At 46.9% G+C, this 11295-nt stretch overlaps 1 protein-coding gene across 1 annotated transcript in view; it reads right to left on the minus strand.

Moving 5' to 3' along the window:
- ME2 (malic enzyme 2, NAD(+)-dependent, mitochondrial) overlaps positions 1-11065 on the minus strand; it is a 55273-nt gene extending 44208 nt beyond the window's left edge. The window contains exon 1 of the mRNA XM_015425026.1: positions 10962-11065. The gene's annotated coding sequence lies outside the window, so the exon portion shown is untranslated. The remainder of the gene's footprint in view (positions 1-10961) is intronic.
- Between the last annotated feature and the right edge of the window lie 230 nt (positions 11066-11295).

The raw sequence follows: 11295 nt of genomic DNA on the forward strand, positions 1-11295 counted from the left end.
GCGGGGCTATTAGGGGCTGCGCCCCCTTCCTTAAAGGGCCAGCCCCACAAGATTTTTTTGAGAAGTTTCAAGATTTTTTTTCCAGAAGAAGGGGAGGGGGGTGGCGCACACAGCCTCCCGCTTCTTCTCAAAAGCATTTAAAGGGATCCTTTAAATGCTTCTGAGAAGAAGTCTGGTATGGCATACACCCCTTTCCCTTTCTCCCGCAAGATTTAAAGGGCCCTCCAGCTGGTCGGCGGGCCACGTGATCCCTGCCGATCAGCTGAAGGGCCCTTTAAATCCTGCAGGAGGGGAGGTGGAGGTGGTCAGGCTTGGGGTCGGATTGGAGCTGACATAAAAATAATGGCAGCCCCACCAGAAAAAGTCTGCCCCACAAGCCACAAAATCCTGGCCAGTTACAGATCCTCAACCTTACCTACCTCACAGGGTCAGCATGAGGATAAGATTATGTAAGCTGCTTTGGGTCCCTATGGGGGGGGGGGGGGGGGGGGGGTACATGTCAGGTAAACCAACAGTTGAAAAGAAGCGGCAGAATTAATCTGAGGGATCAGCCAAAAGCAGATAAAAACCAAGAGTGTCTTTTCCTGGTGTTACAAATGGGAGGTCTGACCTGGATGGTAGCCTGATCTTCTTGTCAGATGGCAGATGCTAAGCAGGGTCGGCCCTGGTTAGTACTTGGATGGGAGACCACCAATGAAGTCCAGGCAACAGCTGAACGTCTCTTGCCTTGAATACTCTAAGGGGTTGCCATAAATTGGCTGCGACTCCTGCCAACCTAGCAGTTTGAAAGCAAGAAATTGCAAGTAGATAAATAGGGACCACTTTGGTGGGAAGGTAACAGCGTTCTGTGCACCTTGGTGTCTAGTCATGCCGGCCACATGACCACGGAAACGTCTTCGGACAGCGCTGGCTCTTCGGCTTTGAAACGGAGATGAGCACCGCAACCCTAGAGTCGGACTCGACTGGCTTTCGAGCAAGGGAACCTTTACCTTTACCTGACACACACACACACACACACACACACACACAAAAGACAATGAAGGAGCTAGGCAGAGCTATTGAGGACAAGAATTCCACCAATGTGACACTACAACAGAAAACGTCCTCTTGTCTGATCATGGAGAAATCGAAAGCAAGACTTTTGATGACACTGAACAGGCAGGACTGTGCAGGTGAGAATGGGCTAGCACGTGTCCAAATCTGAGGCTGTTTAGGTCGTTATAGGTCAAAACCAGGATTCCAACTTGCACACAGAAACAAACCCTCAGGCCAATTAAGAGAAATGATGTATTCATTGCATGTCTCTTTGCAGAAGAGACATGGTGTTCTGGAGGCCTCACTTCGAAAAGGATGTGGGCAAAATCGAGAGGGTGCAGAAGAGAGCGACAAGGATGGATCAGGGGTCTGGAGACTGAGCCCTATGAGGAAAGGCTGAGGGCCCCTGGGAATGTTTAGTTTGGAGAAGAGGAGATTGAGGGGGGACCTAACTGCTCTCTTGAAATATCTGAAGGGCTGTCATTTGGAGGAAGGTAAGGAGCTGTTCCAGTTGGCAGGAGAGGATAGGACCCAAAGCAACGGGTTTAAATTACATGCAGAAAGGTATCGGCTGGATATTAGGAAAAACTTTTTCGCAGTCAGAGTGGTTCAAAGGTGGAATCAGCTGCCTATTTATTTATTATTATTATTATTTTAGATTTATATCCCGCCTTGCGGGAGGTTGGACTAGATGGTCTGTATGGCCCCTTCCAATTCTATGATTCTATTGCATGTCTCTTCCAGTTCCAGGCTGTTCCAACACATCTGTAGTTTCTACACAGCCTTCAAGGGCAGCCCTGTGTACAATGCAATACAGTAGTCTAAACTCAAGGTCACCAGAAGCAGAGCAAAGCCATTCTTGCTGAAGAAGGGGTACAGCCGGCAAACCAACTGAGGTTGGCAAAAAGTGCTTTGCACCACCTGAGAACCCAAAGATACAGTACAGTCTAGAAACATCTCTAAAACACAACAGGAATGACTTGAGGCTTGTTGGAACAAGCAACCAGAATCACAGTATCAAAGGCCCTGTCTTTCTATTAAAATAACCGGACCTGTGAAAGCATGACACAGAACAGACATGCTCTAGATTGGCTCATCCCATTAGCCAAGATCAAGCAAGCTCTATTTTATTAAGCTGGGAGAGTTCCAGGTATAAATGAGCCGCGTTATGGCTCTCTTTCAAAAACCAGACACACACAGAGATCACTTTTCCTTAGGAGTATTACATTTCATCACAATGCGTTCTTCTAATTTCTGTGCTGTCGCAGAAGAGAGATTAAAATATTTCCATGAGACTTCAATGGTGACCTTGATGGTCCCCCCACCCCCAAATGTGGACAAACCCCCGCCCCCCCACCAGACAGTCCGGAGGGCAAGACTTCTCTGGCACCTGTTTCCTTCCCCTTTACACCATAGAAAATATAAACCTCATTTTTGCTGGTTTAAAAGGGGAACTGAGGCGGGGGGGTGCTTAGAGATGTGAAGGCCAGGAAAAAACCCGGAAAAATTCGGGAAAAAACCGTTTTTTCCCATTTTTTTCCCTGAAGCTTTTTTGTTTTTTTTCCGAAAAATTGAAAAAAGAAAAGAAAAGAAAAGAAATTGATTATGGAATGTTTTATTTTAACATGATAAATAAAATATTTTAAGACAAGGTGTTCAAATATTTTCCAAATCATTTCTAAAATATATAATGGTATCAGATTGATCTAATTTCTGTGCACTGAGGACAAGCAAGTCCTAGGTTACAAACTGAACTCTCCAATGCAAGAACAAGATGCATTTCTTCCTTTAGGAGGTGCGATTGTCAGAAGAAAATAAAAAGGTTTCAGTTTTGTTTTTGCATGTGGGTGGGTATTCTGTTTGTAATAATTGTTTGGGTACACTATATTTTTAATATGCTAGTTGTGATAATATCATGCCAAGTAAAAATGTCCATAGTCATTTTTTTATGTTTCTAAAGTAACAGAATGACTTTCAATCTAGAAAAGACAAAAGAAATGCTAATGTAGCATTTTTTTCAATTTTTCCGAAAATTTCCGTTTTTTTTCAAAAAAAACCTGGAAAAAAACGGGGGTTTTTCCGAGCTTCAAAATTTCTGGAAATTTTACATCTCTAGGGGTGCTGTGGCTGAAGCACCCACCAGGGCACTGCCCCGTAGCCACTAACTCCCCTTTCAAAATGGTGCTCACCCTCAGAGCCACAGAGGGCTCTGAAGCAGTGCAGCATTACAATACAACATGTAAGGAAAGTGAGGGGGAAGGGGCCATGGTAGATCCTGTGGGTTTGTACGGGTGTGAGGGGGGGGAACTGGGGAAAGAGCAGGGGGCAATGGCAGAGTGATTGGGGCAGGGCATGGGTTTGGGGGGGTGCCAGTCCTGCTGCTGCTGCTGCATTTGAGCCCTGTCAGGAAGAAGCCCTTAAAACAAGAATGAACATCCTGTTCTGATGGCTTTTACTCTGGGCTTTTACTCTGGGGGTACACACCGGAACGGAGTTCCGGAACCTCTTTGACAAAATTATTTTTAAAACGTTTAAAAGTTCATGAGTTTTCAGTATACAGACTGAAGACTTCATTTCCCTCTTGAGTGTTCCAGCACCTCTTTTTCAAAAAAAAGGGGGGGGGAAGCCCTCCTGAAATATATCACAAGCTGGACAGCAACAGGCAACTGTGTACTTTTTCAAAAAAAGGGAACCCAGGAGATTTGAACCCATATTCTCATGTCCTTCCCAGATAGGTTAGTGGAGGGTGTTAGTCAAAACAGAATTGCTTAGCTCAGGGAACAACAAGCCTGGCTGTGGAAGAATCAGCATGGCTCCGCCGAGGAAACTCCTGTCTCAGCAACCATTTGGAGTTCTTCGAGACAGTTTTAATGAAGATGTGGACAAGGATGATCCACTAGACCAGGGGTGTCAAACATGCATCCTGGGGGCCGGATCAGACCCCCGGAGGGCTTCTATCAGGCCCGCAGTGGAACTGGCTGTCTTCTGCTGCTTCTTCCAGTTCTGCTGCTGCTGCGTTATCGTAGGCTTGCAGTTTACAGATACACATCTGAACAGCATACTCAAGATTGCAACAGCACAGACATTTTGATGCAATAATTCAGAGCAAGAGGTGTCAGTTATCAGACGCTGCTAAATAAACAAAATATTGCAAGAGCGCTAATGTTTTAAGCATATTTTTATTTTAAGTGAAAAAAACCACCTTTGCGTTTGTGTCCTTTATAAAGTTTATATCTCCGCTACCTGGCATTATATCTTATGACACACGTGGCCTGGCCCAACAAGGTCTCATTTATGTCAGATCTGGCCCTCAAAACAAATGAGTTCGAATACCCCTGCACTAGATGTTACCAGCCTTTTACCAAAACCCCTCACAGAAGACTCCAGAGAAAATATCAAAGTCATAGCATAAGAAATGGTTAAAACACGAGAAGCAGGGGATACTTCTCAACACATGAACATCCACGAAGCTGCCTTATACTGAATCGGACACCCTTATTCTCTAACCACTATACCACACTGGCTCTATGAAACACCCTGAGGAATTTCAGACGGACGATATAATCCGGAAGAGGAATGGTTCCCAAACGGTTTCTGGTCTGTCACTTCAGACAGAACCGTTTTAGAACCGGTTCCCTACCGGAATATATTTGTAATTTCAGACACAAACGCTTCTGTCCCGTTTAGGAAACGGGGCTGAAGCGTTTTACCAACCGCTTCCAAGTAATCTTCAGTTTCCTCTCCCGGTTCCGATGCGCTTTTTCCTGCCATTTTTCGCCCGCGTGGGTGATCTCCAGCTTTTTGTTTTTGAACGTTCGCTTTATAGCGTTATAACGCTATAACGGAACAGCAGTATATAAATGCCATTGGAATGCCTGGAGTGTTTTGTTATAGTGCTATAGCACTATAAAGCGAACGTGTTTTTTTTAAAAAAGCCGGAGATCGCCCGCGCGGGCGAAAAACGGCGGGGAAAAAGTGGTGCAGTCTGAAATGGCAAACCAGATCCAGCTCTTTACCGGATGGAGAAAGCCATGTGTGAAATGGCAGCCCTATACCGGTTTACTCCATGACAGATCAAAAACGGCTTCAAAACGGGTTAGAAAGGGTAATGTGAAATTCCTCCCTGTCAGTCAGTTCCAGGTGGTCAGAGTCCAGCGGCACCTTTAAGACCAACTAAGTTTCATTCGAGGTATGAGCTTGAACAAAACATTGTTGGTCTTAAAGGTGCCACGGGACTCTACATTTGTTTTCCTGTAAATCAGTGTAAGGACACAAAAGTACACTGGAGCAAAACAAACCCTGATTTAATGTAGCCATTGATGGAACCTGAACTTGATACGAGTGAGACCTTGAAATCGCAGCACGTAGTGAACAACTGGAAATGCTGATGCAGTGTATGGTCAAAAAGCAAATTCCACGATATGGATTATTAGGAAAGGGGCTGAAAATAAGAATGACCAGAATCAAAGAGCCTTTATAGCGGCGCAGCTGCACACTGCGTACAAAGGAGATTGCAAAGCTTTTCCTTTTAGAAAACAGGAAGGGCATGATGACAAAGATTTGCAAATTAATGCACTGGGTGGAGGAAGCCAACAGATCATTTGCTCCTGTATCATTATACTTGGAGTCAGCCCAAAGAAGTTAACAGGCGGTTGATTCAGGACGGACAAAAGAAACTGCTTCATAACGATGCATAAATCAGCTTATGGGATTCACTACCAGAAGATGTAGCCATGGCCGCCAGTTTTCAAAAGGGCCTAGTTAATTTTCTGGACAACAAGCCTCTGTGAGATCCAGTTTGGTGCAGTGGTTTAGGACTGCAGGCTCTAATCTGGGAGAACCGGGTTTGATTCCCCACTCCCCCACATGCAGCTGGTGGTGTGACCTTGGGTCAGTCACAAGTTCTTTCAGATCTGTTCTCTCAGGAGCAGTTCTCGAAAGAGCTCTCTCAGCCCCACCTACCTCACAGGGTGTCTGTTGTAGGGAGGGGAAGGAGATTGTAAACTACTCTGAGACGCCTTCGGGTAGTGAAGAGCGAGGTATGAATCCAATCTCTTCTTCTCCTTAATAATGGCTAAACAGGGTAGCGTATCTCTCGAAAGCCATCTGGTGGGGGGTGAATGCAGCAGGGAAAGGCCTTTGTGCCTTCCTTATGGGGCACCTGTGGGCAGGCATGTTACTGGAACAGACAGGCCTCAGTTCCAGTATGCAAAATGTATGCAAAGAATCTAAGAGAAACTCTGCTGGATCAGAACAGACAGACCTCAGTTCTGATCCAGCAGGGTTTCTCTTAGATTCTTTGCATACATTTTTATGGGGCTTTCATATGTTTTTGCTTGGGCTTCTAGTCTGTGTCCTGCTCTCTGCCAAGGGTGTAGACTTTCCAATTTCCCGGGGGGGGCTGGGGCTGGGCCAGAGGCATTGCTTTGCTAGGAGCAAGGGTGGCTCCCGGGGGAGGCTGAGCACCTTCCTGAAAATTTCGGCGGGGGCTGAAGCCCCGCCGCCCCCACAAAGATTACGCCTATGCTCTCTGCTACAGAAGCAGACAACTTACAAGGGGCTTATGACCAGTGTTCCCTCTGAGCTGAGGCAGTGTGAGCTAGCTCACGGTTTTTTAGCCTCCAGCTCACACGTTTTTGTCTTAGCTCAGGAAGGAGGGCTCCAGAGCAAACGAATTCATGCAGCAGCCAAACTGCTTGCTCACAACTTTAATGCCAGTAGCTCACAAAGGCTGCGGTCACACGGAGCATTAGCCACGCTACAGAGACGGAAGATAGGCGGATTTTCCGGGCACGATCACAGAGCCACATCTGGGAAGCGTAGAGCTCCCGTGGCGAACCCGAGGCTTCCCGCCGAAGATGTGGGGTAAAAAACTAGTACCTCCGAGGTACTAGTTTCCGGAAACCGCGGGGCAAGGGCAGGCGCCTGATCACGTTTCCGGTGGTAGGTCGTGGTATCCGGTGCCCGCCCATGTCCTGTCGCTAAAAGGTGGGGGGTTTTCCAAGTCTCCACGGGATGTGCACAAGCACCCAACGGCGCATGCGCACACTTCGTTTAAAAACAAACAACACAGCCCCCTCCTCTTTTCCGTACCCCCCCACTCCTGGCTCAGCCTGCTCGAGAGGAACTCTCTGCACCGGGCGGCAGAGGGGGAGGTGCAGGGGGAGCGTGGCGGGGGTGCGGCCCGGCTGAGGCTCCTCCTGGAGGGGACCGGATGGAGGACACAGTTTGCATTCCTCTGCAGCCCTGGAAGGGGTTAATCCCGTGGAGCCTTTTGCTAGGGAGGCCGCTTCTTTGCCACGCCGCAGGATTGTCCTGTGATTGGCACCTCCCCCCTAACCACAGGACCTCGACGGGACATCTGATCGCGCAGCCGCACCTTATTTTACTCCGGGGCAAACAGCCACGCTCCCCCCCCCCACATTTTCCTACCCGTGTGACCGGGGCCCCAGTAGAATTTTTGCTGACAAGACTCCACAGCTTAGAGGGAGCACTGCTTATGACTATGTTTGGTAATACTTCCCTGGGAACTCCTCCAACCTCCAAATACCATTCACTTACGCATATAGCACACAGCATCACACAGATGCAAAAAGAAATCCCAAAATGCACATTTGAAGCATACCCTAGTTCTGGCCTGTCTTAAACAACTTGCTTGGTCTCCTGCAGCGAGCAGAAACCGTCTGCAGGTGATCAGACAGAGAAGCTTTTGTAAACTTGAAGGAAGAAAGCGTTTCTTCTTCAGGTCGCCACAAATTACAAGCAGAGACATATCCTGGCTAGTAAACCATGTTATGGGCTAGCAGCTCTCCTAGGCTTATTTGTAAGGCTGATAAAAAAAAAAAAAGACCATTCATACTTGTTTAAAAAGTAATCTATCGTGTCTCATTCAGAAAAACACAAATCAGCAGCAGAGCTATAGGGCTTTTTCTCTTATCAATTTTTCCTTGCAGTTTTATGATCTAATATAAAAACGAAAGAGCACAATTAATAGGTTGGGTAAGTAAGCCATAGGAGCAGCGGTGGCTCAAGTGGTTAAGACGCTGAACTGCAGGCTATGGAAGGTCGGTAGTTCAGCAGTTCAAGACCCGGGTGCTGCATGACGGAGTGAGCTCCCGTCTCTAGTTCCAGCTCCTGCCAACCTAGCAGTTTGAAAGCATGAAATTGCAAGTAGATAAATAGGTACCACTTCAGTGGGAAGGTAACAGCGTTCCGTGCACCTTGGTGTTTAGTCATGCTGGCCACACGACCACGGAAACGTCTTTGGACAGCGCTGGCTCTTCGGCTTTGAAACGGAGATGAGCACCGCAACCCTAGAGTCGGATTCGACTGGCTTTCGAGCAAGGGAACCTTTACCTTTACCTAAGTAAGCCATAACCTAGAAATAATGGCGGCACCTCAATAGGGCCTCTTTTGCTTATTTTATTCTACGATCACCTTAGCAGAGTCCTGCTTCAGGAGGGTAGCCATGCTGATCTTCAGGGAGAAGAACCAAGATTTGCATCTAGTAGCACCTTAGAGACCAACAAGATTTCCAGGGTATAAGAGGTTGAGAGGGCAGTGTTCCCTCCAAGCTGAGTTAGTGTGAGCAAGCTCGCAGTTTTTTAGCCTCCGGCCCACACATATTCGTCTTTGCTCCAAAGGATGGCTCCAAAGCAAACTGAATTAGGGAGCAGCCAAATCGCTTGCTCCCAACTGTAATGCCAGTAGCTCACAAAGTAGAATTTTTGCTCACGAGACTCCATAGCTTAGAGCGGTGATGGCGAACCTTTTAGAGACCGAGTGCCCAAACTGCGACCCAAAACCGCAAAGTGCCAACACGGCAATTTAACCTGAATACTGAGGTTTTAACTTTAGAAGAAACCACTCAAACATTAACTTAAGATGATCCAAACATAGTAAGGAACACAATCCCAAATGCTTTCATTTACTTAAAATTATTTGGCAGAGAATTCGACACTTTAATGATGGTCTGGGCCTGGCTGGGGCGATGGCACACGTGCCCGCAGAGAGGGCTCTGAGTGCCACCTCTGGCACCCGTGCCATAGGTTCGCCACCACTGGCTTAGAGGGAGCACTGATTGAGAGTCAAAGCTCCCTTTATCAGACATCAGTGGACGAAGATAGCTTTAACTCTTGGAAGTTCACACCCCCAAAATCTTTTTGGTTGCTAAGCTACTACTGGACTCAAACCTAGCTGTTCTCTGGAAATCTTAGAACAAAGTTCAAGTCCAGTGGCACCTTTAAAGGCCAACAAAGTTTTAATGATTGGCCCCACCTCCATGAAAAGGACACTGTAAAATTACCTGCACGCTTAAGAGGAGACGGGTGAAGCGTAACAAGGTCTCAGTTAATGACTCTCAACATTCCACGGTTAAGGAGAACAGATCTGCCCACCTACCTCTGATTTTGATATATTTATTTCCTTCACTATGTGTTCCCCTGGAATCAAACCGAAACAAACGGTGACCATATAATGTAAGCTTGTTATTCCAGTTTGGTCCTTGCATCTGTTAAACACTGTTTACTATGCTTATGCTAATTTGCTGCTCACCCTGTTACCTATATGTAGGGCCTGGAAGCTTCCACTTCAACGTACCTGAAGAAGTGTGCATGCACACAAAAGCTTATACCCGGAATTAAACTTTGTTGGTCTTAAAGGTGCCACTGGACTGTGTTCTGATGTTTCAGACCAACTTGGCAACCCACCTGGATCTATCTGGACATCTTGTCAGTCTTTTAAGATTCTACTGGACTTGAATCTTACTCTTAGTAGTCACGCTACTCATAAGGGTCTGATAGCCAAAACAAACAAACAAAAAAATACCTATCCAGAGGTTGTTGCTAAATTTACGGCCAAAGAAAATTCCAACCTGGCATTGCTGCATTCGAAAGTTGGTTTACGAGTCAGAATCTTTCACTTCCTGGCTTTTACGGCTGAGACAAAAGTTCACTTCAGGCTAAGATCTGGCACACAGAAACGCAAGCTTCCAGGGGCTAGACCAGCCGCGCTGCCGAAGCAAGCAATCGGCTCCACAACAACAGTTCAAGACTCCGAAATCAGATCGGCTACCTCCAGTTCTGCCTGTTTTGCAAAGTTGTGTACAGGCAGCTGGCCCACAAACCCGGCTTCCTAATGGCAGGGCGGCACAAGGTGGAGGCTAGCTCAGATTTAATCTTTCCAGCATTAGCATAGAAATTGCATGCAGCTTGCTCCTTCACAAAAATACATTTAGCGCTTGGCTGAAATACATCTATTCTGCATGACAGAATGGCACCAGATCCCCAGCAAGCATCCGGCAAGAGCACAAGACGTTCCCCTCCTTGAAACATTTCATTTGCAAATGCACAACGGCATGGCCAAATCCTTCTTTAATACAGGTCTGAGCAGGAGGAAGAACCCCCCCTCCCAATGGGAAAATCAGTTTAGGCCACATCTAATTTAAGGACCAATTATTTTCCATTGGCATGTTTCTTAGCCAGGAGGAAGATCAGCCGTTCCTAAGCAGGGATGATTTAAAATGTATTTCAGACACACGCAAATGCCTCCGGCATCAGTGCAAACAGGGCCCAGGGATTCATACCAGAGGATTCATAAAGAGGATTCATAAAGAGAAGTAGCGATTTCCTTTATCCACAAAATGCCATTTTGACAAATGTCAGGTTTGGCACTCGCAGCTAGGGCCATAAAGATCAATACCGCCTTGAACTGCAGTTTAATGATGAATCTGCAAATGGCCTGATGAGGCAAAGAGCTTGAAATGGCGGGGTCCCCTCACCTACACCCCAATAAAAAGGAGATTCAAAATGAGAGGCCTCAGGTGGAAAGAAAAAGTGCTGAAGGGGAAAGCAACCAGAAAGGAAATGAAAATAGGGAGGCAAAGAGCAATAATAAGAACCAGTTTATAACTGTAATAAAATAATTACCAGGCACCTCCTGCCTTGCGATGTAGCTCTCTGCTTGCGAGATGCCGGTCCAGAGCACGACCCGCTTCCAGCTCCGCACAGCACAAAGAACCTCCCTCCTTCCCCCAAATCCCAACACTAAATGAAGCACGCCAGGCAAAGCCTGACAGGGACACCTCAAGAGGCGGGCTTTCCCTTGCTGACTGAAAAATCAGCTTGGCCAATGAAAGGGGACCTTGGACGAGACCACTCTCCGGTTCAGCCAATGGCGTTTGTCCGCTCGAGTTTCCCGGCACCGGCGGAGGAGAAAAGGAGAGGTACGATTTGAATATGCTAATCGACTGGCAGGGGTAGC

The sequence above is a fragment of the Gekko japonicus genome, unplaced genomic scaffold (genome assembly GCF_001447785.1).
Source record: "Gekko japonicus isolate JY-2015 unplaced genomic scaffold, Gekko_japonicus_V1.1 scaffold2383, whole genome shotgun sequence".
In the NCBI taxonomy this organism is placed as follows: Eukaryota; Metazoa; Chordata; class Lepidosauria; order Squamata; family Gekkonidae; genus Gekko; species Gekko japonicus.